At 38.0% G+C, this 25358-nt stretch overlaps 1 protein-coding gene across 1 annotated transcript in view; it reads right to left on the minus strand.

Moving 5' to 3' along the window:
• plxnb2a.1 (plexin b2a, tandem duplicate 1) overlaps positions 1–21975 on the minus strand; it is a 161651-nt gene extending 139676 nt beyond the window's left edge. Inside the window, 1 exon segment of the mRNA XM_054625014.1 lies at positions 21576–21975. The gene's annotated coding sequence lies outside the window, so the exon portion shown is untranslated.
• Between the last annotated feature and the right edge of the window lie 3383 nt (positions 21976–25358).

The raw sequence follows: 25358 nt of genomic DNA on the forward strand, positions 1-25358 counted from the left end.
TTTGCTTCTCTATAGTGATGCAGTATCTAATCTCACCTCTGATCCGACACAGAATCACACAATTACCACCACAGATAGTTTCAGCCACTTTACAGTAACAGAATTACTCACTGAGTTTCCCATAGTTCCAACTAACCGTGCGGTATGTCGCCTGTGTTTCATTAAGTTCCTGCTGTCTCGCTCTGAATGACCCGTAATCTCTGTTATCCAAGCGCTGACATGACGAAGACCTCCTCACATTCCTCTATAATCTGAAGCCACGAGATGTAAACACTCTGGACGCTGCTCTCTTCTCCCAATAACCAACCACCCACCCCCCCTAATTGACATTAGGCTTGTTGGAGTGTGATATGCATGTAGAATATTTATCAGAGCCAACCTTGAACGAAAAAAAACACTATGATTATCTATTATGCAACTTTTTGGTTTGTTTGTTTTAATTAATTCCATAATTGTTTTTTTTTTTTTTAAGTTTTTAGGGGGAGAAACTAAAAAGTAAACTGTTTCGAGTGAAATACTCCGGAGTCTGAACATGTTTTCTTTATTAGCTGGGAGGGGCAGAACCATTTTGTCATCCTCTATAAGCATGAAAAAGAAAATTGCATTAGAGAGGGAGGAGGGTAGGACAAAACAGAAACTGATGCAAGAAGGAGGGGAAATGAAAAGACTGTTAAAAAAAAAAAAAAAAGTTAAGAGGAAAAGAAGAAACAAGAGTTGTGTAAAGATTGGAAAAAGTGATTAGACAGAGAAGGAATGAAAAGAACGTAAGACAAAAAAGGAGGAAGGTGAGAGGAGTAAAGAAATGAAATAACATGAGAGCAAAGGGTGGATGACAAGAGGAGGAGGAGGGAGGAAATGAATAAGGAGAAAAGCTGAGGGGAAGGTGGGAAGCTGATGGAGAGGGGCGGTTTTTTTGTTTAGTTTTTTGGCAGCTAACAGTTTCCATTACTGGCAAAATAAACTGATACCATATGACTAATCACCTCATAACTGGAGCTGGAATTTACTACTAACACACACACACACACACACACACACACACACACACACACACACACACACACACACACACACACACACACACACACACACACACACACACACACACACACACACACACACACACACACACACATATATATATCTATGTATGTATATAGATATATATATATAAAAAAACACTGCAAGAAATAGGAGAGGCAGAAATATAGAGAGAGAAAGGGGGAGAAGGTGGGAGGGTTGGAGGAGTTGGTTCCAGGCAAACACACCTCCAGGAAATACCCACTGATGTGAGGAATCACAACAACACACAACAGGAAATAACAGCTGGACTCAGATCAGCTTCTGCTAATAAACAAAACATGTTACAGGAATAGCTTTTTTCGGTGGACTTAACCTCCCGTTGCTGTGGAAACGCAAGCCAAACTTTGTATCTAGTGCATTGTGACCCCTTGTTCACTTATCAACTTTACACCATCACAGGATGTTCTGGTAGACTCTGCACGTACAAAGAGCAAAGCACTTTGATTCCTAAATAACCATTGAAATCAAATTTGTATGTTTTCCCAAGTTGTTGCGAAACAGGAAGTATAAAGAGTGAAAAAACACCAGACTTTCACCCAGGAGACCGTTGTTCATGTCCTGTGGGATACCAAAATTCATTTTCCTAGTCATCCTGAACCCAACTTTGATTTATTTGTCACTTAATTTCCCTTCTTCGATAACTCTACTGCCATCTACGGCCATCCGAGTCTCCAACGATAATCAACCCGACTTCGTCTATGAAGAAAATTAACTGAACTTTTGTTTCCCAGGACGCACAGAATAATTTCTGTACGTGAGAAACGCCACTTACAAAGAGAATAGCTAAAAGCATCCGACTCTGTGTGCAGATTTAACCCTGACAACGTTCAGGGGACGTCGATTCTAGTGTTGTTGAGCCGAGAAGGAGGCGGCCATCTTTGAATCTTGTGTTAACAAACTGCAACCGACAAATCCTTCTCACTCCGCCTTCAAGAACCCAACAATTCATAACAGACTCTCTTCATCTGTTGCCACAGTTTTCTGGTTCTGGTTTGCTGCCATTCCCATGATCCTCCTGGGTTTGTTGGAACCAAGATACAGATGTGACGCGGAGTTTTTTGTCAAGTCAGAAGAGAGACCAATTATCAAACCCACTAAGAACTCCCTGTAGTCATCAAATGTGCCCAACAGCAACAGGACTGATGCGTAAAAGACAAGGAACGAGACATCAGAGACATTCCAGCAAACAGACGGATCAGATATGAAGGTCGTGACCTTCCCACAATCTTCCTGCCAGTTTCCTTGAACCCACCAATTACTGCTGAGATACCAAAATGACCTAATGCACAAACACACACAGAAACACAGAAACAGACAGTCAGACGATCTAAACTGCTGATGGAGAACCAACCAGATAAAAGTCTTGTTTGTTGGAGAGCTGCAAGTTTATTCGTGTAGGCTGAGCCAGCAATATGTGGTTTACAGTGCGTGTGTGTGTGTGTGTGTGTGTGTGTGTGTGTGTGTGTGTGTGTGTGTGTGTGTGTGTGTGTGTGTGTGTGTGTGTGTGTGTGTGTGTGTTCAGGGACATATCTGACATTTGGTTTCATTTACAAGAAAACGACGTGACTGTAAAAAGGTTGGGCTCTTTTTATTCCACCGCTGTGTGTGAGAGGAAACAGTTAAACAGAGAAATAGAAACGAGGGTGATCAAAAACAAAGACCCACATGTGAACACCAGAAAGAGTTTTCATTGGTAGAGTACAATTTTGAGGTACTTGTACTTTCATTTAGTATTTCAAGTCTATGCTACTTTAAACTGCTACATTTTGGAAGCCAATATGGTACTTCACATTTATTAAGATCCAATTATTAACATAACATATAAATAAATTGTGATACGTTTTAGGTTAAGATACACACCAGTTGCATCATTAATGCATCAATAAATATAATGTGAATAAATACATATAATATATATTATTTTAACATAATACTTTCACTTTTGGTACTTTTATCCAAATCCTTTGTTCTTTTACTTAAGTTTTACTTCATTTATTGTCTTTCATTGGAATCATACTGTTAATCATTTGATTTAATCATCAGCATTAAATAGTTCTGAACACGGTGCCCTTCAACCAGAAAACAGAACAACTTATTCTGCAGAAATTAGTCAAAAACACTAATGATGAATCAAAGTATTTTGTTCCTCAAAAGGTCTGAATGTGTACTATTGATTCTCAAATACAATTGCAAAAATATTGCACTACATTAATAATAAACAATAATAAACCTTTAACTTATCTTACATTTTCCCTGACATGTCAGTATAATGGCTGACATGGTACATTCAGATTTCCAGAGAATTAATATCATCTTTGTTTGGCTCGAGTCCACTTCCTGCAATTATTTCACAATAAAAGCCCTCAGGGGGAGGGGAAGAGGCTTTTAACGTAAAACATCTGCAGGAAATGCTGAGTTTGTGTTAAAAGCAAACCTATAATTAAAACAGTAAACAAGATCGTACGAAGAAAAACTGTGAATGAACCTGTTTAAAAACAGGATTTTTTTATGAATTGAAAGGCTTTTTTTCCTCAAAAAAAACTTTGTGAACTGCTTTGTGGATGTTTTCAAGAAGCAACAACAAGAAAACCCCAAGAGGGAGAGAAAAGAAAAAAAAGAAAGAGGCCAAGAGGGAAGACATAAATAAAAAGGGAGGAAGGCAGGGAGCCAAATCATACGAGGTCAAACAGGCAAGAGGCCAACACACAGGAAATGAACCGCGCACACACAAAAAAACACACACACACACACACTGTAACCACCACTTTAAAACTAAATATAAAGACATACACAGAACCCAATACAAGTAAATCACACACACACACACACACACACACACACACACACACACACACACACACACACACACACACACACACACACACACACACACACACACACACACACACACACACACACACACACACACACACACACACACACACACACACACAATCAGTTTCTGAGGTTGTCTTTCAACATGAACTTTATAACGAGACGTGCAAAACTATTTAAAGTTCAAATATTTCTGTGTGGGAGGTTTTTTTTAACATTTACATCTAGGGGTAGGTCAAAATAAATAAATGCCATACTCTGGTGTCCTGCACAAAAAAAATAAATAGAAATGCATTAAAGCCAATGTTGTTGATAATCTCTGACAAATCTGCTAAATATAAAAGCCCCTTAGCACTCACAGTATACAGAAAATAATTGTATTTAGTTAGCTGCTAAAACCAGCTGTATAATGGAAGCATTCAAGGCTGTGATTGGTTGTTCCTCGTCACATGACTCTTCTGCTTTCAAAAAGCTTATTTTGATCTAGCAGCCGGCGTCGCTCTTCCTTTTGAGAAAAGAAAAACGAGGCCTGTGAACCTCAGCCTCCCAAGGAAAACATTTAAAGACTTTAAAGTTGCAGAGTCTAACAGATGCTCACCCAGCAGGTTTACGGCAGAGGACCACACACACACACACACACACACACACACACACACACACACACACACATTTTTACAGTGTGTGTCAACAGCTCCAGCCACTCTGTTTAACTGGTTTATTCATGGGTAACCCCGTCACATCCAGTGGAAAGTACTGACTGTCAATGATGTGTGTGATGTGTATGTGAGTGTGAGTGTGAGTGTGAGTGTGAGTGTGAGTGTGTGTGTGTGTGTGTGTGTGTGTGTGTGTGTGTTTTCCCCCTTTTCTCTCTCCTGAAGCCAAATGGGAAGCACTTGTCAAACATTACAGAGACCTTCAGCAGTGAAACCGTCGTTCTACCTCGACCCTGATTAAAGCAGGTTGTATCTAAAGACAGTCAGACTGGGCTTCAGGGCACGAAAGACAAATATATACAAATAAAAACAAGATGAATTGAAATGCTGCAGATAAAACAGCATTTAGCTGAGGATGAACATGTGTCTAATGGTGACTCTAGTGTCTCTGTGAATCTGTCTTTATTCAGGCTAAACGGAATTATTGTTATTACAAAATCATCCTGAGGGAGACATGAACATCTGGATGTAATTTAAAGACAATCCATGCAAAAGCTGTTAAGATATTTCACACAAAAAAACCAAAAAATATCAAACTCACAGTGGCGCCGGATGAAAACTCTGCAGAATGTCTGCAAAAAAAATGAATAATAATCCATTAAAAAGTTGTTTAGATATTTCCAGCTGGACTTTTCTGTATAGTTTACGTTGACAACACAGCTGGGTTTAATGGGGAGACGGTAACAGTTTGCTTCCAAATCTGGACATAAAATATTATGGGTCAGAGCAGGTAAATACTAAAAATAAAAGCATCTGTCTCACTTTTAAATCTGTTGTAATTCAGTCCCCAAAACCATCCCGTCTAGTCTGACATCATTTCCTTCCAATGCAAACTTGAGAAAAACTGAAGAAAAAAAAAAAAAAACTGCACAGCAATAACCACAGCTTTACACATGAAGAAAAAGAAAAAGAATAATAAACCTGCTGATTATCACTTGAAGAATGTGCATGCTTCGTCTGTAATCAGCGGTGTGTTCATGATTACAATCACAGAATGAACAGTGGCATGTTGATTGCATGATACAAACAACAAATAGTGCTTATTCCTAATAGAAGGGTTGCGGGTGTAGAAAAAAAAAAAAAAAAAAAGCACACCTTTTTTGTACAAACTCACGTGGAGACTATTTCTGTCCTGCAAAAAAATATAAAATAAAAAACACTGCAGGGTGGAAACCAAAAATAAAGGAGCATGTAAACGGGTAGAAATGAGGAGGAAATGAGCGATCACACTGGAGATCCAGAGAGAAGTGTGGGAACGTTACATGTTGAAAGAAAGACAAGACAAAATAGAGGAGGAGAGGATTGTGGTTTTTTGGGGTTTCCTGTGGTGGAAACAAGAGGTCAAACTGCAGCCATGGGAACACACACACACACACACAGACACACACACACACACACACACACACACACACACACACATGATAATCACACACTGGTCAGTTACTGCTCAGTGCTTCTTCTTCTCTGACAAACCAACAGTTTAGTCATTCTGTCCTGGAGAACCGCTCCACGTTAAATGTGATTGTTTTGATCAGGGCTTTGGTTTATAACAGATGTTTTTATCTCAAGTTTTTGTTCTAAAGAAAACGTGCTGTAGAAGAAGATCCACGTCGTGTCTGAGGTAAATTCTTATAAAGCCTAAACTACTGTAAGATCTTTCAAAGTGTTACAGTTACACGTTGTATATGTCTTGGGCTTTTATTGTGAAAGGTAAGAACAGAAGGAGTGGATCTGGTCTTCGCTGCCTTTGTCAACGTTAAAAGGATTAATAAAGTTTGCCGTCTTGGTTCAGACTACGAGCCTCTGCGTTATTGTCCACTATTGTGTTGGTTTAGAATATGTCCGTTCTGCACAACGTGATTGGTTGGTACATTTATCCGCAGAGAGAAAGCTCAGTATAATTAATCGTTTTTTTTCTTGCTTAATATTTGTGTTCTGTTTGAAAGTGTTCAGGACAAAAAAACTGTTCAAAAAAATAAAATGACATGCAAGCTAACCGAAAAAAAACTAAAAGAACAACTCTTAGACGTCTCAGAAACACGGCTGTTTCGTCGCGTCACTGCAAGTCTGATTTTATCAACAGGAGCAAAGTAAATATTTGGAGACAAACCTTTTTATTTAATAATTCTGCAGAAAGTAGATGCATTATCATCGGCATAAAAACAAATAACGTAAATGTGGTTAAAGCAGGAACGTCGCTACGAGATTCTCCAACTATCGGCTTTAAACTGCATTTTAAGAATAATAATCGATAACAGCTCCAATGTTTTATGTTACAAATGAATCCCGAATTTTATTAAACATTATTAACAGTGTGTCCACACACACACACAACACACACACACACACAACACACACAACACGTCTGATGCCACCATGCAGCTCTCATAATGTGTGAACGTGTCTGTAGGTATTTGTGTCTCTCACACTCACTCTGCGTTCCATGTTAGTTTATCTCACACACACACACACACACACACACACACACACACACACACACACACACACACACACACACACACACACACACACACACACACACACACACACACACACACACACACACACACACACACACACACACACACACACACACCTCAGCAAACAGCCAGCAGTGTCAATGAGATGCCATTGAAAGCAGCTCAGGGTGAGATCTCACTCTTCTCTCTGTTTCCAACGACTGAACATGAAGCTCCAGAGTGGAAGGATTTAAAAATGGCCGACAAGTAGTTGAGTCGATTTATGTGCAAATTATAACCTTGATTATTCTACAACAAGTTAGAAAATCACAATTTCCTGGAAAGCAAATTTCTCCATCAGAGGATGTTTTGAAAGCAGAAGTAAAAGTTTTTTGGCAAACTACCGTTTCCAATGCAACGACAGAACGTTCACATTCCACTTCACACGTCTTGTTTCGTCCGATAAACACGTCCAAAAGTCGAGGATATTTAAATGAAGGATTAGCCGGTCCCGATGATTGATGATAGTTGATGCCAGATGTCACACACGACTCCTTAAAGCTCATAAAACCTCCGTGTTTCAGGCTCGTTTCCTCCTGACAAACTGCTCCGCGGTGGACTCCACAGTCAGGGTGTGAAGGCAGCGTTCAGTAGATGACATGCTGTTTTAATTAGAGAACACACAGACACACACAGACACACACACACACACAGACAGACACACACACACACACACACACACAATCTCTCTCTCTGACGGTCTGCTGAGCTTCATGCACCGTTTGTAATGAGAATAGATCTTCTCTGCTCTGTCAGTCAGCAATAGAAATAACAGGATCACTGTGCAGTTTTTTTATGAATCTGGAGTCACCTTTTTTCTCTCAGACCACCAACGCCGACTAAAATAAGACTGGAAAATCCCACAGCCAAAGATCACATCGCCCGGTCCAGACTTCCATCATCTCAGAAATCCCCCAGTGAGGTAATGAAAACTGAAAGCGCTCCACATACCGTACGATCCCACGAAAGATATGTTTACACACATTTCTGCATGAGCTGGAACGAACAATAGCTTTCACATAATCTACCAGGGACTTTCTTGATCAATTGAGACATTGTTTGGTCGATAAAATAAACAATATGACATCTTTTAATGGCTTGTTGAGACCTTAAGATATTTAGTTTACTGTCAAGACACAAAATGTACTTAAATGTATGTTCTTTTCGTCAATTGACTAAACAAACTCTACCTTCTGCACATTGGACTGAAATAAATAAATCACAGACTAATAAAACAGACTTATTAACATTGATTATATATTAAGCAGCACTAAATGTGAATTATTATTATTTTTTTAGGTGTTTCTGTGACTTATAGCTGCTAATATTCAGGGGGGATTTGTTTTATTGTCAATGACTAATGCTTTTAATTAAAGCTGCTTAATTTCACACTACAGACTCTACAGGGAAACTTCACTGAGGATTAAGTCTAATTATTTTTGCTCTTTTCTTTTAACAGGAGAGCAGTTTTTGTGATTTTTTTTTATTGAGATTCAAGCCATGCATTAGAAATGAATAAAACAAATGACTTAAATCATACACAAAATATTATTTAGAAAAAAACCCAAATATAACAAATATAAATATATATATATATATATAAAAAATAAATAAATACAATTATAGAATATTGTATTATTATTATTATCACCTTTTTGTTATTATTTATTATAAAATATATATTTATTCTTTTTAGATTATTTAGGCACCTCTATGAAGTGAGCGCACAAGAGACAGATTAGAAAAAAATGACAAAAATGTACCATAATGCACCTCGAAAGCATAGTTCATTGAACACTTCCTGCCTCCTGAAAGCTCACTTTGTTTGTAATGCATTCTTTCTGTTAACAGCTTCCTGCAGAGACACAGAGGAACATTACATAACTGTTATGATGAAATGACTAGAACTAATCCTTCTTATAATAAACAAAGTCAAATCAGCTTGGCCCTTTAAGAAAACAATCTTGAAAAGTCTTGAATGTTCAACATGAGACCAATAAACCTTTTATCATCCACATTTACCCCGGAGTCCATTTCCTCTGAAGCTCACAGCAAACAGGATGAAACACGGAGACAGAGAGGTTCAGATGAAAATGAACGGTGGAGAGGATTCTGAACTATGAAGCCACTTCGGTGGAGGAACTCACAGCCGGTGAGTCAGAGTCTGACAGCAATGAAAGGAAAAAAACAGAACAATGTGGCCGAGAGCCTGAACAGCAGTGAAGAAGCGAAAATGATTCATCTGAGCACGAGGAAAGGAGAGAACACACACACACACACACACACACACACACACACACACACACACACACACACACACACACACACACACACACACACACACACACACACACACACACACACACACACACACACACACACACACACACACACACACACACACACACACACACACACACCGGATCAGAAGATTAAAACATGAAATTCAATGGAAAATAAAAACAGGAAGTAAAACTGTTTTTCCCAAATAAAAGATGGACTGATTTCAGTGGAACGTTGGATAGTTTAGATAAATGTAGGAGGAGAAGAGAAGAGAAAGTAAAGAGTGGATGTCAGGAAGCTTCGTACCTTTATCTGCTTCACCTATCTAAACAAACAGTGGTCAAGGACACCCACCCACACACACCCACACACACACAGTTGTTTCTACTGCAAACACAACCTTCGGACGCAACACAGATAACAAACACACACACACACACACACACACACACACACGATCCGTTGCTAATGGACAAATCCAAACACACAACCAAATGCACACACACGCAGATTACTGTTGGATAAACGCCATGAAATGTGAATCAGCCCAAAACTGACATGACAAAAATTAGGTGAATTTTCAAAATGCTGACTTTCCACAAAAGGAATTCATAACAGGAAATAAGAGGAATAAAACGGAAACATTGGGGTTATTTGTTCAGACTGTGTTCACTGTTAAAAAGTAATAATGCAAAATTCTAGAGGTAATATTCAGCAAATAAGAAACTAATGTCTTACCTAAATATCTGATGCCATACTGGTCATTTTGTCCACCATTTCTGTCTACCAAAACACACCCCCAAAAAGTACTATGTTGCAATAAGTATCAATATTGCAATCTAAAATTAAACATATTATGACAAAATGTTTGATCGACAAGTCCTGTAACCGTTATCTCATCATTATTGATCTATAAAATGTCAAGAAATTGTTATTTTAAAAGTTCTCAGGGAGCAAAATAAAATCTTCAGACATCTTGTTGTCAGACTTATGGTCCAAAAGCCAAATATTTTCAAATTCAATGATTTAAAAACAGAGGAAAGCAGCAGATTGTCACATTTGAGAATGAATTAAAATGATAAGCAAAATCATATTTCTTTCAATTGATCAAAATGTTATGTTTGTAATCGCCAGAACCCATCCAGCAGCAGCTTCAACCCTCAGAATGAACACGGCCGTGTGCCTCATCAGATGAAGGACCTTCTCTCTCGTTACACTTCTTCCATCGGAGCTCCTTTAAAGATGCTAAACAAAGCCTGCAGTGATGCAACGTCAACATTAGCAGCAGCAACTCTGCTTGTAATGAGGTCCTACAAAGCGGTTTTCCCTCCTTTGGCTGTTAGCTGATGGTGGAGATCGAGGTGGAGATCGAGGTGGGGGTTTGTTGGATTGTGTAGCTCGTTACATCACATGGAGGGACTTTGTTGCGTCTTACCGAGCCGACACCGACTCTGCTTTTAAACGAGATTACACCTAAGTTTTTTTTGAGATGGATACCGTTGGAAATGTGACGTCGTAGTATGTGTCGTGGCCTTAAATCAGCACAGTTCATCCTAAGTGCTCCCAATTCACAGCGCTGACAACCATTTCCCAATTCCTGTAAGTGGTTCCCATTCCCATTGGTTCCAGTTCATCTAAGAGCACTTTCAAAATCAACTCGGAGACACTCGTGGCCTTAAATCAGCACAGTTCATCCTAAGTGCTCCCAATTCACAGCGCTGACAACCATTTCCCCAATTCCTGTAAGTGGTTCCCATTCCCATTGGTTCCAGAACTCGGAGACACTTGAAATTTGCTCAACATGGTTATTGCATTGTGAAGAAACACTCTGATTATCATGAAAGTCACTTAATTTGACTTTTAATAGGTTCAAAATCGCTGCGAATCCTTACTAGCGGTGCGTTCATGTCCTAAAGTGAAGATCCTACAACAGAGCTCCCTTCTGCAGCTGCTACATTGCATTCATAAGCTGCGATGTTTGGGAACTTGAAATGGAATACAAGTCATTTTTGATAAGTTCTTTAAGACATGAATGTTGTAAAGAACTTTGTTGTATCAAAGTGTCTAGAAAAAATATTTTGCAGATTTCAGAGCCAGTTTCAGCTAAACAAAAGCACATAAATGCACCATTGTTTTAGAGGAACTGTGTCATTTATGGTGATGATCAGGGCTGGAAGACCTCCTTAGTAACAATTAAACAAAAAGTGTATGAAACAAAAACAGAAGTTACTTTGCAAAGAAGTAACTGCAAGAAAATGTCAGACAGAACAAAAGGAACAAGGTTGACAAATCCCTCCGAGCTACAATGTTTTGGTTGGAAACTTGGTGTTCTTTACAGAGCAGAGTCTGTCCAATCAGAACGAGTCGTAGGCCTCCACTTTAAGGGTTGCCAGGTTGTAATGGAGCCATGAAATGACTGAAACGAACAGAAGATGTAAGTTAATGGTTCTTTGGTTTAAACATGAAAAACCACTGGTCTGGTCCTTTGACAGCAGAAACATTTCTCACCTCTTGCTCAAAGAAAGAAAACACTTCACTGGAAGAAAAACTCTGAAGTGCATCCATCCGTCTGTATAATGAACCTTCACTCTCCCCAGTATTAAGCCCACACAATAGACTTAAGCAACTTGAATAGCAAGTAATTAAAGGCATTGTATGAAATGAAATGGAAATAGAGAGCCGGCTAGAATCATTAGACTGAGCGCCATTGTCGCTCTCCTCCCACGGTCTTTTTTGTCTTTGCCTCTCTTTTCATGTTTTCTATTCTCTTCCAAATCCAAAGCGGCGGCCCTTTTTTTTTAATTCGTGTAATGATCACTCTTGTCTGGTTTTTTTTTTGGAAGAGCGTCGCCTCACATCTCTGAAACAAGTCTGACTGACGTGACCCTGAATTAACAGAGCAGCCAGCAGTGCTCAGGTTGCTAAATGGCCCTCCACGCTTCCCCTCTCTTCATTCAGCAGAGAGACATCCATCATCGCAGAGACTCGGAGACACAAAGACAAGAGCGCGTTTGTATCTGCAGCAGCGACGGTGACGTTAAAGAGCATCTGGGGTAAAATAAACGACGCCTGATGCTTCGGGCGGCCTGCAGACATTGCGCTCTTGGGACTTTTGTTGAAAGCGCGATGCTGACAAAACTGACTTACCGATCGCTCCGTCAACGAGACAATGTGATCTGACTTGATGCGATGCCTCCCCGGGTTCGTAATGTGGAAGACAGAACGGAGAGACGACGGGAACAATTGCTTTAAAAAGTTTTTGTTGCATGAAAAGCTTGTCTCGGTTAAAAATATCCATTTTTTTTATATTTCTGCTCTACGAGAAATTGCCTTAGAGATAAAAAAAGGTTTTACATTAGAATTTCCCTCCAAAACATTCAAAGAAAGGCTTACTGATTGCCTGATAACAAGCCTCATTTGATTCTCATGATCCTGACATATACAGAGACAACAAGTCTGTTTGTTGAGGAGACTGTCCTCAAGATAGCAACTGCACCGGTCGTTTCAGCAAGTATTTGTGACGATCTTAAAAGTATATTTTATAGTAAAACCATAATGTTTTTTGCATGTCTATTCATTCTGTTTAAACCTGGTTATTTCTGCACAGCTCTGCAAAAAAGAACAGGCTAAACTAATATTGTTCGTATTGCAAGCTGGCCAAAAGTCCAAATTAAATTCCCAATAATTCACCACACATTTATAGCCACCATTAATTACATTAGAATATCCACAATAACAAAAATAAACAATTTTTTCCCACATTTTTACAACGGTGATGTCATAAATTATGACGATAGACATTTGAAGCTTCATTTGAAAAACTTATTTTTCAGACAAACAGCACATTTTGTTGTTTAATGAGGAGGACTTGTTGTTCGTGAGACTTTACTGCTTTAGTTTATTCAGCTTTGCCAGAGTAAAGCCATTTCAACTCATAAACTGCACTGACAAGCTGGGATATCGGACTCGCTACTTTTTCAAGGTCACTATAAGTAAATTTAGTTTATTCAGCAAGAACATATTCCATTCCAACTGCAGGAAACGACCCCAAAAGGTACAAGTAGATCTGTGTTAATATCTGAATGACGGCCTCGTTCTTAGAAAGTCAAGCAGGTATTTCCTCATTACCTGGTATGAAAAGCAAATAACGTAGATAAGAACAAAAATATCCAAGTCTCCCATCATGCATTGCTAATGTTATAGATTAAAAATGAGATGTGGAGTTCATGCCTGTGCACAGAACAAATTAGCATTGTTACAAAAGGGCAGCAAGGGTCAGATACAGCTCAAGACATACAATTAACTATTCATGCTCTCGTTCAGAAAAGCATTTGGAAGTTGATGTATAAGAATGTAAGGGTGATGTATTCATGCACAATTGGAAAACAAACTTGTAAATGGAAAACTGTTTTGCAGACGACTTTAAACCCTCTTTTATCACATACAAAGTCCACAAGTGGAGTCGCACCAAGATGCCTTTCATTGTGAATTGAACCTTGCAAAACAAACCATAACAGCTGATCGTGACCCAAAACTTTAGAATTTGTTTAGAGTTGAAACATAGCAAAGTTGGACTGGACACAACCAACCATGCTTGTTTTTACTCCAACTTGACAATGCAAAAGTTCTTCAAACTAAATGTTAATTTGAAATGGCAACAAAGGCTCGAATAAGAAGACATTAATATCGCTTAGGAGGTCAGCTATATGCTAGTACATTGTGCATTTTGTCACTTGCATTGAAAGTTCATGAGGGCAACATTTACAAAGCCTCGTCCGCAAAGAACAAGTAGAAAGAAGCAAAGGCCTCTTAAAGCTCCGAGCCTCCCTGACAACAGCATCTCAACGAGACAAACGCATTAACAGCTGGACAAACACAACACAGTAAAGCTCGTCTGCATACAAGAAACAGCATCAATCAGCTGCTGCGGAAGCACTAAGTGACCAGACACTGGAAAACATCAATTCAACCAAACTGTCCTGGTGTTTCTTAAAACCTTTCAAATGCTACCTGGACTAAAACTCTAAAGAGGGTATGAGGGCGTTTTTTTGCTTCTGCCACATTTTCCTCCACCTCTATGGAAACAACAACTCAAACATGTATGTTGTGCAGTATAACACAGTAATAATGCCATAAATCGTAAAAAAAAAAGGAAAAGTTGAATTTCTTTGATACCTTATTTTACAAAAATTGGAAAAAAATCTAATCTATATATACAACATTTTTCCAAAAGTCCAAAAGCGTTGCGAATATTGTAAAAAAAAAGTTTTAAGTCTTTACAATCTCTACCTATAACCTCTCTTGTCCTCTCCTCTGTGTAAACAACAGTTCAGTCCAGGTTTTGCTGATATATTTGTCACATGACTGTTGGTCTAAGTCCAGTCAATCGTTGCTGTAGAGTTGAACCGAGGAGCCCAGATTTTAATGTATCTTTCAGGATCTGGTTACTGCAAACGGTTTGTTTTTGGCATCATTTTTGATGAAATATCACCATTTTAAATCTTTGATTTGGTTGCTTTGCCTGATGGAAGCGTTTGTCACGCATTGAATGTTCAAGGGACGTCAAAAAGTTGACCATCTGTTCAGCTTCTTGCTCTGAGAAATGGTGTATTTTTGGTGATTTAAAAAAACAAAAAAAGAAAATCAAGCTTTTCAAACAAGCTTGTGGGTTTTGGGGGTCAGCTGGTTATGGAATCATTATTTGACAGAGATAAACACGTACAACTACTGCCATGTTTGCTTTTAAAGTAATTTTTTTCACAAAATGTCTGTTTTGCAACTCTATAACTTTACAATAATGACGTCCATGAAAACTTCTAGATCTGCTGCTGTGAACACCTACACACAGTCACAAAATTGACATTTTTGATGTTTTTGGAAGCAGCGAGAAACACTCACACGATGAAAAGAGGCGAAGAGGAACGGAGAAGATCTAGCTCCAGTCTCTTTGCTGTTTATTAGCAAACAGTCTGCATGAGTGAGCGTCCTCATTATAACGTAAAGGAAGTGTGAGAAGAAACACCCCGGCAATGAGCACATATCAAAAGGTGTGGAGAGAGCAGATGAATCTGCTGCTTGATGCAGTGGGTTTTTAATAAAGTTTCGGATCACAAGACTGGAAAACACAGCCGTGGTTTTTTCTCCACATGGATTCACTGATGTTTCACGCTTTGTGCACTAAGAAAACACAAACATCCCTTTTAATTAGCCTATCAATTAGGATTATTTTTAATTAAGTGATCTTAATTGATCAATTTGTCTTTAAAAAATATAAAATAATTGTATTTAAATTGCCCAGATTAATTTATTTTCTGTTTTTGAGACTGACCTACAATCTGAAACTAAAAGATATTTCATTTAAAACGATCAAAATCACAGAAAAGCAGTAAATAGAAGAACAAAGAAGTAGCTGGAACTTTTGGCATTTCTGGTCAAATAATTAATCAATTGTCAAAATAATGGCTGATTGTGTGTGGATTTTGGATTTTTAGCTTTGTGATTCAGCTTTTGTCCCAAAACAAGATAAAAAAAGGCCCTCTGTTTTGTGATTATATAAACATTTTCAAGCACATATGACCAATATTAACTGGATCCAGTTTATTATCTTTGTCATAAATGAGAACACACTTAATATCAAAGACATTTTGGACGAATAAAATGAGCAATTTGAATGCATCACAGACATTCGTCACAGTTTTGGGACATTTTATGAACAATATAATCAATTAAATATGGAACATTATTAAAATATGATGCATTATAATAGTTGAAAGATGTTTTCAGTTCGGTAGTTTAATTTAATAACAAGTTTTATTATTTATAAATTATTTTTTACAATATATTTTTGAACATATTCATATTTGAAATACAATTTTTTTTCTGTATATTTGCACATATGTGTATATATGTGGTTGTATATTCGTTTGCATTTTTTTTTTCTTCCGTGTGTTGTGCAGAGGTTTGATGCGGTGGTAGAGCGGGTGGGTAAAAAGAAATATGGTGTATTGTATATATATAAATATAAATATATTGTTTGCTTTAGTTTTCTCTATTTCAAGAAAAATATCCCCATTTTCTTCCCCGCTGCACACAGACAAATTGTGAAAAGGTAAAAGCGGAAAATAACATCTCCTGCCAAGCGTAATAAAAAGAAACTCACACAAACAAATGTTCTACTGAAAGTGAGTGATCGTCTTTGTGACTCTGCCTCTTTGACCTCTGACCTCCGGCGATGTCTTCCTGTGTTCAATCACTTCAACATGGAGCAAGAAAACAAGACTTTTTAAGCTTTTTTCCCCCCTTTCTCTTCTCTTGTTGTCTTTGCCAAGTCAAAATTTAATTTCAGGCTCTGAGGTTAAGAGATATTTTTTCCCAACTGAGTGAAGATACTTATTTTGGTGTTTCAGCACAAGACTGAAAAACAACCACATGCTTCCAATATAGACGGAACACGATAACAGACTTTGGACTGTTGTGTAAAATTAACTATAAAAAGCAATAAACAAACATTCTAGACGCTCCAAGAACTCCACAACTTGTAGACTCAAACAGTGATGACGTACATCTGTATCAGATCAGTTTGGATATGTTGGGTTTTTTTTAGTCGTCAGATCAACAAATTGGCTCAACAGAAGCTGCAAAAAAACAGACGATCAGCAGAGAAAGCATGAAGTCCATCTGTCAGAGAGTTTAATCCCCAACATCTTGGTTTCAGTTTCACAGCGATTAGAAACAGATATGGTTATAACAGAACTTTAACCTTTCATGTTTATCCATTGTCTAACGCTTTACACATTTACGTAGGCTAGGTTCTGTATTTAAAGATGGTGTAACATAAAAAATACAGATATTATCATAAGACGAATGAAACAGATATAATGATTTGAACATGTTACAGATTTTTGTTTGTTATTGCATGTTAATAATTGTGACAAGGGGTATGTGAAGGTATGTCCGAGGAGGAAGAGAAAGAGTCCATAAATAAATAAATGCGTAAAAAAATGCTAATTATAATAACCTTGATAGGTAGATGTAAAAAGGGAAATAAATACTATTATTACCATTTTCATTTTATATCATTATTTTTTATCATATTATTATTATTTATTATTTTTTTTAAATAACAATAATACCATTAAAAATAATTGTATATTATCTATATACAAGTAAATCATTATTTAAAAAAATATATTAAATATATATATTATTTAAATAATCATAATTAAGTGAAAATAATAAAGTATGTTCAATTAATTTGGTGTTTGTTGTAGCCCAGGGTGGAGGCTTCGGGACAAGGTTTATGGCGTCCACACCCTTTTCTTACTCCTTCTTTTGTCTCCTCGCCCTCATCAAACACGTCATTCTCAAACTCTCCACGCAGCAACCACCGTCACCAGCAGCCTGTCAACAACTTTATTAGTTTTTAGGTTGTTTTTTTGTACAACCATATAATTTATACTACCGTTTATTTCGTATTTAAAAGATCATTTGATCCATGCTCTTCTTCACTTGGTTCAGAGTTTACTTGAGGCTGAGCTCAACGACATAGTTTCCTCAGTGAAGACAAACAGCCATGTGAGCTACTAAACCAGCCGCCTGCATTCCAGTCAAACCGGTCTAGATAGTCGAACTGTAAAGATCCAGTCGACAGCATTTCTCTGGAAGATCTTAGTTAAGCAACACAAACATTCTTCTGACGTTGGAAAAAATCGTATTGGCTCATTGAAACACTGATGTTTTCCTCACTCAGCTAACAAAATGCTCCAGCTAGCTCCAATAAAGTCAACTTTTGAGTGTTTGTTTTGTCTATCTTTGCTTTTTTTTTTGTTGTAAATGTATGTTGAAAAAAATATATATATATATTTGGGGGGTGGATGTTGCATGGCTGCAGAAAGTGGCGAGCTAATAGCTACATGCTAGCAAGCGGGGGAACATGCTAGCACCAGACAGTCACAAACTCTGATAACTACCCTTGACATTAACATGTTTGTAGTCAGGATTGTACTCCATTAAATCCAATAAAGAGTTATTGAAGTGGGAAACTCTTTGAGCTGTCTACCTAACTTTTCCTTGGTGTGTAAGGATTAAATAAAGATATAATGTGTTAAATAATGAGCTTTAAAGGAGAGCAAGGCTAGCTGTTTCCCTCTGTTTCCAGTCTTTATGCTAAGCTAAGCTGCTAGCAGTAGCTTCATATACGACTGTAAAGACATTCTCAATAACTCTCAGCAAGAATGTGACTAAGCGTGCAGACTTTCCGAAGAGGTCAATCTATTCCTTAGAATACTGATGTGATCACAAAAACACATGAGCACATTTCTTCTTGCCAAATCTGATCCGACTCATAGTTCAGAGTAAAGTCCACTCTGAAACTAAACCAATAGATAAGAGCAGATAAAACAAATATAGAGAAGCCAAGAGCTCTGCTGCCAAATGCAAAACATGTCCAGCTTTATTATCCAAAAATACACTAATATATGTATTAATAGAGGTTGATGTGACTTTATTGCAGTTCCCATTTTGTAGTTTAAGTTGCAAGCTCGCTGTCTTTTTGGATCTGTCAAAGAAGCAACTGATTTAACTCATTTTGCCTCCAGCTAAAATATTCCTACAAACTCCTGATAGCTCCGTGCTTCATTTCCAAGTCAAGATAATGTATAACACTGTAAAGCTTCTCCCATGAGGCCATTCAGCATAAAGCTCAGCCGCTCACTAACCAACTTTAAAACTCATCATTTGAAGCTTTTGCTTCCAGCAAAACACTTAAAAAAAAGGATGTATTCACAAGCGTATTCAAAAGAACACACTATCGATCTCTTTTGGATCACATTCGAGCTGCTATTTCCTTGGAAACATTAACAGAACAAGCAAAAGCAATGAGTGTTGGGACGAATTATCATCACTCACACCGACACTGGAGCCTGAGTATGCACTTTGCTGCAAGATTTTAGTTTATAGTCATTTATTTCAGTCACTTTTGATGGGCCTCTTCCTTTAGATTCTGTCCCCATGCCATGTTTGCATAAGTACACCTGGAATTATGGGAAAAGCACCATATATATATATATATATATATATATATATATATATATATATATATATATTCAGCTTTAACTGCAAAGAAATGCACTTCCAGCTAGTGGCAGTGTATTAAATGTGGCAATGAACTGCTCAAGCAGCCTTGAAGCTGCATGCTCGACTGATCGGAGCGTCGTATTGGGCCGTAGCATCAGACAACCGGAGTCAGAACAGAGCGGCGCTGCTGCAGCCGTAATGGGTTTTTATGGCTGCAGAGCTCAAGGTGCAGCGTGGAGGCTATTCTAATCCATTAACCGACACCATGGGCAATTACCTCCCCCATCATGTACAGCAATGCTTGGAAGCAGATGGCCCACGGCAAAGTGTTTTTCAAAGATTCATTCATCCCCCCCACACACACCACCACCACACATGAGATACTAATACGGTTAATGTGTTTAAATGACCTTTGGAGCCAAAGATTTGACAGATTACAGTCATTATCTGGCTGCTGCTGTAAATGCTTTAAGCCCTTTCTTTATCAATAAAACATCTGTTAGCACCGCCACATGTAAACAACGTTACTGACACTCAGAGCTCAGGTTGGTTATTGTAAATCCCTGCTCTAACTTCCAATTATCCTCCCTGGGACTGGTATAGATTCAATGTGGACAATCAATAAAGGTAATGGTTCTGCACAGGTGTTTTAAATGGACTGAGTGTGTGTGTGTGTGTGTGTGTGTGTGTGTGTGTGTGTGTGTGTGTGTGTGTGTGTGTGTGTGTGTGTGTGTGTCTCTGTGTGTGTGTGTCTCTGTGTGAGAGTGTGTGTGTCTCTGTGTGTGTGTCTCTGTGTGTGTGTGTGTGTGTGTGTGTGTGTGTGTGTGTGTGTGTGTCTGTGTGTGAGTGTGTGTGTGTCTGTGTGAGAGTGTGTGTGTGTGTGTGTGTGTGTGTGTGAGAGTGTGAGATAGTGTGTGTGTCTCTGTGTGAGAGTGTGTGTGTCTCTGTGTGTGTGTGTCTGTGTGTGTGTGTGTGTGTCTGTGTGTGTGTGTGTCTCTGTGTGAGAGTGTGTGTGTGTCTGTGTGTGTGTCTGTGTGAGAGTGTGTGTGTCTCTGTGTGTGTGTCTCTGTGTGAGTGTGTGTGTGTCTCTGTGTGAGAGTGTGTGTGTGTGTCTGTGTCTCTGTGTGAGAGTGTGTGTGTGTCTGTGTGTGTGTGTCTGTGTGAGAGTGTGTGTGTGTCTGTGTGTGTGTGTGAGTGTGTGTGTGTGTGTGTGTGTGTGTGTGTGTGAGTGTCTGTGTGTGTGTGTATGTGTGTCTGTGTGTGTGTCTGTGTGAGTGTGTGTGTGTGTGTGTGTGTGTCTCTGTGTGTATGTGTGTGTGTGTGTGTGTGTGTGTGTGTGTGTGTGTGTGTGTGTGTGTGTGTGTATGTATGTATGTATGTATGTATGTATGTATGTATGTATGTATGTATGTATGTGTGTGTGTGTGTGTGTGTGTATGTATGTGTATGTATGTATGTATGTATGTATGTGTGTATGTGTATGTATATGTGTGTGTGTGTATGTGTGTGTGTGTCAGTCTGGAATGCCTCACTGAAGCAGCTCAACGGGATCAGCCCCCGCACTGAGGCTCCAGATGTTCTGTGCATTGATCAGTTCCTCCACAGAACCAGACTCCGTTCAGAACCTGCTCCTTTAACACGTCCTCTCCTCTCAGCACCGCCGAGCTCCTCCTGCACCTCCACACCTCCTGCACCGAGAGATCTCCACCCAGCCTGCAGCTCGGCTCACACACACACACACGGTTTAATAAAAACGCATGTCTTTAGGAGCTCTGGAATGAACCCAGCATGCAGCCACTGCAGCTGGTTACATTGTGGCCACTTTAAACCTCTCCAGGAAGCTTTCCTCTCAGTGGATACATTGTATCCAGAATAACAAATGTAACATTTTCTATCACGTGGTGCGTTTTTCCCCCCCATTGGCCAGCAAGCAGTTCATTATTAAATGTGAAGTGATAAGAAATCACGAGTGTCTCAGCTCTCCTTCAGTGCTCTTCCTGCTGTGGGCGTTGAGGAAGGTTTCTGTGAACTTTTGCATTAAAAATATAATTAAAAAAATGCGTCTTACCTGTGACGTGCAGCTGCTTTCTCCTCTGCTTTCTCTCTGTAATCCCCCAAAAAATGTGTGAAAAGTTAGAAGAAAAAAAAATGAACTCTTGTGTGTGTCAAAAACAAAAAATAAAGAAAAGAAAAAGTTCCCAAATGTACATCCCGGTGTGAGGAAGAGGAGGAGTGTGTGAGCCGAGCAGCTTCTGCAGACTGAAGTTTATTCACTTCAACAATATTCCCAACGAGCTGCTTCCTCCTGCTTCCCACGCCCAGGAACCCGGATGAATACCTGCCCGGCTCAGGTGTCATTCAAAAAACACACACACACACACACACACACACACACACACACATGCAGTAGTTTTAAAAAAAGAAAGCAGGAGTGTGTGTGTGTTCTGCATCCACATCCAGCCGGATCTGCAGCCAGGAGCTCGGCTGTAGAGTCGGGATGAGGCTTCTTCCTCCTCCCAACACTAAACCCCCCCCAGTGCATGGAGGTTTACACAAGCAGTCAAGTTAGAAAGAGTCCTACACGTTAACACCAGAAGTGTGGTTAGATTCCTGCCAAAATAAAAGCTGAGGCTTCCTAAATCAGAATCAGAAGATGTTCTCCAAACTATACATATATATGAAAAGTAATCTGTTCATTCTGCACCTTGATGCATAAAACTTGAATAAATAAAAGATTAAAAGAAGACACTTTCTTTATTGTGTATTTATTGTCTGTGTTTGTGTATTTATTGTCTGTGTAGTTGTATAGTATGTGTATTTATTGTCTGTGTAGTTGTATAGTATGTGTATTTATTGTCTGTGTAGTTGTATAGTATGTGTATTTATTGTCTGTGTAGTTGTATAGTATGTGTATTTATTGTCTGTGTAGTTGTATAGTATGTGTATTTATTGTCTGTGTAGTTGTATAGTATGTGTATTTATTGTCTGTGTAGTTGTATAGTATGTGTATTTATTGTCTGTGTAGTTGTATAGTATGTGTATTTATTGTCTGTGTAGTTGTATAGTATGTGTATTTATTGTCTGTGTAGTTGTATAGTATGTGTATTTATTGTCTGTGTAGTTGTATAGTATGTAGTATTTATTGTCTGTGTAGTTGTATAGTGTGTGTATTTATTGTCTGTGTAGTTGTATAGTATGTGTATTTATTGTCTGTGTAGTTGTATAGTATGTGTATTTATTGTCTGTGTAGTTGTATAGTATGTGTATTTATTGTCTGTGTAGTTGTATAGTATGTGTATTTATTGTCTGTGTAGTTGTATAGTATGTATTTATTGTCTGTGTAGTTGTATAGTATGTGTATTTATTGTCTGTGTAGTTGTATAGTATGTGTATTTATTGTCTGTGTAGTTGTATAGTATGTGTATTTATTGTCTGTGTAGTTGTATAGTATGTGTATTTGTATTTATTGTCTGTGTAGTTGTATAGTATGTGTATTTATTGTCTGTGTAGTTGTATAGTATGTGTATTTATTGTCTGTGTCTGTGTAGTTGAGCTGCTGCAACACTTGAATTTCCCCCATGGGGATCAATAAAGGAATATAATAATAATAAAAGTATTGTTTCTAAATGGAGCGCTTGAAGTACATTTGCATATATGATGAAGTTTACTTGCATGATTCCTGCATGTTTTGTGGTTGTACTTTGTACAGAACGACACATAGAACTATGTCATTTAATGGGATAATAAGCAATGTAATGTAAAAAACAAGCATATCAAAGCTGAAAAGATATAGGTAAAAATAAACATGTACATATCAGTAGGTAAAGAAATAGGGGTAAAGAAGTTATGAATATATTTTTAAAAAAAGCAACAGTATGAGTCAAGTGTTTCTGAGGGGTAAATATTGTGGAGATGAGCGAGAATGAAACGAGACAAACAAAACAATAGAAGGCAGTGATAGATGGATGAAAAATAAGAGATAACTTTACTTACCTTTGGTGAGAAAATAGTAAAGGTTGTGTTGTTAGCTAAACCAAAAAGGTTAATCCTCTGTATGTTATTGTTAGAATATTCAAGGATTGTTCAGATTCTGAATACAAAACTACTTCTAGTGTTTGTAGTCAGACTAAAACTGTATGAATCTATTTCATTAATGTGCAGAGAAAAGAGGAATCAGAAATCTTTCTTGCAGCTGCAAAATGTTTTGACAAATAAACGTACATGACAGCGGTCACATTTGCATGAATGATATGATGTGAAGGTTTGCATTCAACCATCATATGTTGTGTTTTAGCCAGCAGCTAAAAATCCCACTGACTTCATTTGAAAAGTTATCTTTTTGTCTCTTTACTGTGAATCATTTTATAAATATCTTAAAGTATCTATATCAATATAATGCTGTGATTGTATACATTTTTTAAATATTATCCATCTCAATTTGAAATTATGAGCAATAAATAGTGCAGTCAAGGCATACTTATTGTAACAAATCAACATAAACCACTTAATTTAAACTTCTGTCTGACACACAAAGCAATGCAACATATAAATAAATAAAAACTAATAATAAAGTTAAAAGATTTTTGCAAGTTTTGCACATTTTCCAGTTTGTATAGAATGTTACATTAACAGAATAAAATTAATAGAGTTCTTTAATAGAAACTGTATTTAGTCGTCTGTTTCTCACAACCATGCTTTACCAAAGGGATTTTATTTTGAAAAACTGCATCAGGAAGACTTCTATGTTTTTTCTTCCTTGACAGAGCCACATTAAACTCAGTCCCATGGGTTTAAACTGAAGGCCATTAAAGAAAGACAACTACCTCTTTAAAAACAAAAGTTAAATAAAATATTATGGTGTTCACATTTTAAATAAGAGAGTAATCAACATAAAAACACACATGTTAATACAAAAAAAGCAAAGAAATACAAAAGAAAACCAACTTTTTGGGGGTTTCTTTTCTGACAGATGTTTGTGCTGCAGTTAATCCATCCTTTAGATTCAAACCTACTGTTAAATAGATTATAGACACTTTAATTCACATCCATCATAATCTAACTAGACTCCCCGGTGGTTATAAATTGGATTTATTTTCCTTTAATATACATTTTTTCTTTCTCATTTTATTCTCTTAGACATTTGAAATGGAAACAATCCCTGTAAACCTTCAGAGAGCTCTGGTCGGAGCGTTTTCGCCCCGTCGAGCCCAGTTGAGCGTGCAGTCGCCCCTGCTGCTAATTCGAGGGCTTGGAGCGGCACAATGGAGGCTTTGTTGTTGGAGAATTCGTCTGAGGAGTAATCCTTGACACTGGGCCGATCGGGGGGGGGGGGCCTAACCTTTTGTTTCATAATTCTCCTGCATGTTACAGTAGAGAAACTTAAAGTCGTGCCGGTATGGCAGCAGAGATTTGTGCAGCAGGGAGTTAAACTCTGAGTGCATGCGTCTGTGTGTGTAAAGGTCAAGGGTCATGGCTGCTGAGGTTTTTGCTCTTAAAGCTTTATATATACTCATGTAGTCTGACAGCTTCACTGTTAAAGTTAACCTTCTGTTCTCCTCATAGACTTCGCTGGTCAGTCAAAACTGAAACTACCTTCTTTTAGACTCTTCATACAGTCTGTAATAACAAACATGCATCTGATCTCACCTCCAAAACTCACTCAAACCTCCAAAACACTTCACACATGTCTCAAAATAAGCTTGTTGGACCAAAACACTTGCAAAAATTCTCACATTTAGAAAGGAAACGTCGTCACTCATAACACACTGACTTCAAAAAACATTAACAAGAGAGAGAGTCACATAAATAATTAGCTTTTATCTTTGAAGTTTTAAAGATTTTTCACATAAAT

The sequence above is a fragment of the Anoplopoma fimbria genome, chromosome 23, assembly GCF_027596085.1.
Source record: "Anoplopoma fimbria isolate UVic2021 breed Golden Eagle Sablefish chromosome 23, Afim_UVic_2022, whole genome shotgun sequence".
In the NCBI taxonomy this organism is placed as follows: Eukaryota; Metazoa; Chordata; class Actinopteri; order Perciformes; family Anoplopomatidae; genus Anoplopoma; species Anoplopoma fimbria.